Genomic DNA, 6,088 nt, shown 5'->3' with positions numbered 1-6,088 from the left:
CCAGGCTCCAATCTGATCTGGCAGAGTTTCTACAGCTGGATGCCCTTCCTAATGCCAACCACTCTGAGAGTGTAGTAGGTGCTTTTACGTGCCACCGGCACGAGGGCCAGTCAGGTGGTACTGGCGACGGCCACGCTCGAAATGGTGTATTTTACGTACCACCTGCACAGGAGCCAGTCCAGCGGCACTGGCAACGATCTTGCTCGAATGTGGGAAGTGTACATATATATATATATATCAATGGAAGTACTATATATTCATTATGGCTGATTTTACCTATCAGTTTCATGCTAGGGATTCAACAGAGTGTTAGTTAACAGTCCAATTATGTAACCTTGCACTCATCAGAGGTAGTCATTGTGGAATGAAATATGGTGAATATATGTAAATGAAAAAACTGGTGGGTTATTGGAGTGCCTTTATTCATCTGTCTGCTCAATCAGGATGCAACCTGGGAGCTAACTCAATAATGGTCATAAGACAAGGAAAGAATCAGTTTATGTGGCTACTTGAAATAGCAGCCAAATATCTTTCAAACCATACACTAAGACTGGAACTAAATAGGATTGGTCATGGTAGGAATGTTAAAGATCATGAAGGACAGCATTGCTCAATAAGGATTGACCTTAGGTTTAAACAGCAAAAACAACCCTCATTATCATCAACTCTAGCCATTATCATCATCATCATCACTACTAAGAAACATCATCAACCATCATTAATTGTCATTAATTTTCTTTCCTTTTTTTCTTTTTTTTTCTTCTTTACTTGAAATGCAAAGGTTATTAATAATATAAGCTGTGTGTATATTAACAGCAACAGAGAGAATGAGCAAGAAAGAGAGAAAGGAAGAGAGAGAGAGAAACAGGCAGAGACAGAGAAGAGACTCGGACAGACAGACAGACAAGCAGGCAGACAGATAGTCAAAGAAGGGAAGGGGAAGTAAATCAGGGTGGTGTTTTTGAAAGAGTTGGTGTGACACAGTTACTGACTGACTTGAAGAAGAAAGAAGAAGAAAAAGAGTTTAAAGGTGTGAGACAAAGAGCTGAAGTAGCAAATGGATAATTAAAGATGAATCAAGAGTTAGGGTTGGGGGTGGAGAAGGAGGAGGGGAGGGGCGGGCGCAGTGAAGGTATTTATAGTGATTATCATAAATAGCATTCATTGGGTGGTAGTTGTAGTAGTTGTTATTGTTCTTCGTGTTGCTTTTACCATGTTAGTCCTCACACCTCAGGCAGTTTTAGTCTAATGCAAACGGGGGTGGTGGTGGTAGTGGTGGTGTTAAGAGTGGGGGAGAGGGGCAGGGACGTTGGATGTCGCTTTTGCTGGCTGTTAATTCCCAGGTCCAACACACACACACACACACACACGCACAGACACCATTCTGCCGCCAATACATCTTGATCTTGGAAACCTACAATCAAAGATATTCCTAGTTATGACCATCATGTCTTCTCAAAGGATTGGTCATGGTAGGAATGTTAAAGATCATGAAGGACAGCACTGCTCAATAAGGATTGACCTTAGGTTTAAACAGCAAAAACAACCCTCTTTTAGACATACTGTGTATGTCTAAAAGAGGCATGGGCAACCTTCCCTCGAGCTCATTATCAGATGGTCTGCACCTACGAAAAAAATAATTAAAGGTAAATTTTCTGAGAATTCCATGGGGCCACAGGTTGCCTATGGTGGATCTAAAACTCCATTATCCAATGTGTCCTTTCTTTTCTTTTTCCTTTAAGTCTGTGTGTGTGTTTGCGTTTGCGTGTCTGTATGTACATGCATGAACAGGTGTGATTTGAGAGGTATATATAGTTGCTATTTCTAGCTATCTAAGTGATCACTTCTTAAGGGTCTCCTCATTTGGCTGTAGAAGCTGGATGTTTTAACTTAGGATGTAGTTGGCATAGACGGAAAGGAAAGGAAAAGGAGAAGAAACAATGAAGGGTGGAGGTAGGAGGTGATATTATTAGGTAGTTGCTTGTCAAGCTGGATGAGGACACAGCCCTGCCTACTAAATTAGAAAAAAGAAAACACAGCAGTAAAAGAAGAAAAAAAGGAAAAAAAAACTCAGTGTTTTTAAGGGGTTGCAATAAAATATTAATAACCTGCATATCATTTAATTCAAATTATTAAAGAGAGAGAGGGGGGGTAAGAAAGGATAACGAGGTATGTATGAAATGAAAAGAAAATAGGGCCAGGGAAGCTGTGTGTGTGTATACAGGTGTGTATACAGGTGGTTGGTGTAAAGATAGCAGAGATAATTTACAAAGGATTTCAATGATCAGGATTGTGACTGAGAGAAAGGTCTTCTCTAGCCCTTTAGCATTTAAATCAGCCGTATCGTGCCTGAATTTACTATTTGTTTTATGTTCAAACTGGCTAGATCCAGTCTCTCATACCTACCCTAAAATGTCATTCTAAAAATACACAATCATATCATTGAAGTCTTGAAGCTACAGGGTAATAATGTATGATTAATTCAAAACGATGTGAATAAACAAGCATTACATTCGATAGAATAATGTCAATGCTAAAGGGCTGGAGAATAGTGGTGATGATGAAAAGGGGAAGGCAAAAATTCTTGTATCTTTTACTTGCTTTCCATTATTGGACTGCGACCATGCTGGGATAAGTTCAGTCAGAAAAACTGCCACTACCATTCCCACCCCTGCTACAATTTGTTTTTTGAAGTCTGGTACTTATATTGTTGTCAATCGTTTTTTGCTGAAATGCTAAGTCAAAAGGGGCAAAAACAAGAAACCTAACACCAGATATTAATAATGATAATAATAATTAATAATAATGATTTCAAATTTTGCCACAAAGGTAGCTGCTTTGTGGGTAGGGAATAAGTCGATTAAACTGACCCCAGTGTTTCACTGGTACTCAATTTATCAACCCTGAAAGGATGAAAGGCAGAGTTGACCTCGGCAAAATTTGAACTCAGAATGTGAAGATGGACGAAATACAGCTAACCATTTCACCCGGCATGCTAACGAATCTGCTAGGCTACTATGTCATAAGTATGGATATGAGGTTACGGGTGCTTGGTACCAACATACACCGGAAAAGGTAATGGACAAAAAGGGGAAGGCAAAAATCCTCTGGGACTTTGATTTCCAGAAAAACAAAGTGTTAGAGTACCAAAGGCCAGATATAGTAACCTTCAGGAGGGACAAACAAGTGTGACTAATAATAATTGATGTAGCAGTGCCAGGAGATCAACATATCATCATGGAAGAAAGAGAAAATGTTGATAAATATGGAGACCTGAGAATTGAAATTGCTAAGATGTGGCAGCTACAAGAGTCGAATATAAAGGTTACCCCTATTGATATAGGAGAATTGGGTTCAATACCACCCAATCTGAAAAATCATCTGCAAACCTTAGAAATACCCTACAATCTAGATGTATTTCAAAAGTCAGTATTACTTGGAACTGCACGCATATTGCACATATTGCTTAAAGTTCTGTCTGAGGTCCTTGTTGTGACTTGACAATAATAACAATAATGATGATGTATATCCTAAAATAATATTGATTTCAACTTAAGAAGAGGGAGTAAGTTGATTAACCCCATTACTCAACTGGTACTTATTTTATTGACCTTAGAAAGGTGAATAGCAAAGTTGATCTCAGTGGCATTTGAAGTCAGAATGTAAAGACAGGTGAAATAATTAGTGGCATTTTGCCTGCTCGCCACCTTAAATAGTGAAATAATGTTAATAATAGTAATAATGATGATGATGACGTATATATTAAAATTATATTAGTAGTATTTATTCATCCAGTTACACTTTTGTTTGCCACAAGAACAATGAATGAAATGAACATTACAACACATATTACAAAAACAGGTAGGAGTTACATAGAAGCAAGTATGGTAAACAGATCTAGAAAAAATAAATAAATAAAACATTGGAATAAAAATTGTCCAAATAGGTGTGGGTGACTTTAGAGGAAGCGCTTGTGTTCCCAACCAAATATTGCATTAACAAAGAAGTTGACAGTTGCTTGACAAAAATAGTTTTGATTGAAGAACTGATGGCATCACAGGGAAAGCATTTTGGAGTGGTCACATGAGGACTCTTTAACACTTTAGCATTTAAACTGACCAGATCTGGCTCAAAATATTTCATCTGTTTTATGTTCAAACTGACTAAATCTGGCTCAAAATATTAAGCCTGTTTTGTGTTCAAATTGACCAGATCTGGTCTTTCACACCTACCCTTCAATGCCATTCTAAAAATTAAACAATCACATCATTGCACTCCCAAAACAATGTGAATGAATAAGCATAACATTTGACAGAGTAATTTGGATGCTAAAACGTTAAGAAGTTGTGTGAGAATTATTGTGTATGGGGTTTCCAGTGAAGACGGAATACACGTTGAATTTGTAGCTAGATTAACTACATACATAACCCTGTTGAAATTAGACTTGGGAAAGATAGCAGAACAGTGATTGATGAATTGTAGAGAAAAGTAGAGAACAACAATTCTTCACGGATATGGAAAACACATGCATAAGAAAAAGATCAAAATTGGTGTGAATTCGTCTAAGCAAGAGGTAAAACAAAATTATTTGGTGGATGTGACTGCTCTGATCTGGGAAGGTAACTGCATGGAAAAGAGGAACAAAAAAAAAAAAAGGATGTGCTATGACATAGGCAAGAAAAAAGAAAAGATTGAACTATCAAGGCTGTGTGGTAAGAAACTTGCTTTTCAACCACATGGTTCCAGGTTCAGTCCAACTGCATGGCACCTTAGGAAGTGCCTTCTACAATAGCCTGAGGCCAACCAAAGTCATGTCAGTAGATTTGGTAGACAGAAACTGAAACAAAGAAAGCAGTGAGCTGGCAGAAACGTTAGCATGCCGGGCGAAATGCCTCGCGGTATTTCATCTGCTGTTACATTCTGAGTTCAAATTCCGCTGAGGTCGACTTTGCCTTTCATCCTTTCGGAGTCGATAAATTAAGTACCAGTTATGCACTGGGGTCGATGTAATCGACTTAATCCCTTTGTCTGTCCTTGTTTGTCCCCTCTATGTTTAACCCCTTGTGGGCAATAATGAAATAAGAAACTGAAACAAAGAGGGTATATACTAAGTGGTTTCTCTGAGGAACATTCTGCCTACAATATATTAAGTCATATTGTATTCACTGTCATAAGAGTAAAGCCTACATCACCAGAGCAGCAGTCCCCAGACTTTTTTGCACAGTAGTTTTATGCAAGACAATTTTTCCATGGATGGGGAATGATGTGCATAAAAAAAACCTAATAAACTGCATAATACATAATTTAATTACTACATTCTCAAAGCAAATGGTAAATATCCTATAAAAATCTAAACAAAACAAATAACAACCAAATCAAGTGACAGATTTGTTGACCAAACAACCTAACTACATTGTTTTGTGAATTCTTATGACCTGAAGCTGACATACCTAAACATACACACCTAGTTACAAAGTTCAACATGCATAAATAATTTCTAACAATTAGCACTGCTGCAAATTTAATCATTAAAAATTCTCCATATATTGTCACCACAACCTGCCATACAGTCTAACAGAACTCAGGTTACCCAAGAAAATTTTAATTTAACAGAGTCTACATAAAGCAGAGATGAATTAAATTGCATTACAGTCTGATGATGGCTTAGCCGGAAAAAACTTTGAAGTCACTGTCAATACTATTTTTGTCAAAGAACAATATATATATAACACACAGATACACACACACACACACACACACACACATATAATATATATATATATATATTGAGAAGTTAATAACTATCCACACAAAAGGTAACTTGAGTTTCTAATAAAACTAACTGCAAGATGAAAGAGCAGACCGACACAGAGATTTTATGCATTGTAATGTAGTTGTACATATATCTGTGTGTGTGTGTGTGAGAGAGAGAGAGAGAGAGAGAGAGAGAGAGCGTGTGTGTGTGTGTGTGTGAGTGCCTGCCTATTAGAATGAATAACTTTAATATAGATAGCTGGATTTTTATTATTGCTTACTGCTGCATAATTTTATATTTATTGGCTGGTCATCAACCTTCAGCCCACTCCAG

The sequence above is a fragment of the Octopus bimaculoides genome, chromosome 16, assembly GCF_001194135.2.
Source record: "Octopus bimaculoides isolate UCB-OBI-ISO-001 chromosome 16, ASM119413v2, whole genome shotgun sequence".
Classification (NCBI taxonomy): Eukaryota; Metazoa; Mollusca; class Cephalopoda; order Octopoda; family Octopodidae; genus Octopus; species Octopus bimaculoides.
The sequence above is the reverse complement of the archived record's forward strand: the minus strand, read 5'-3'. Positions refer to the sequence as shown.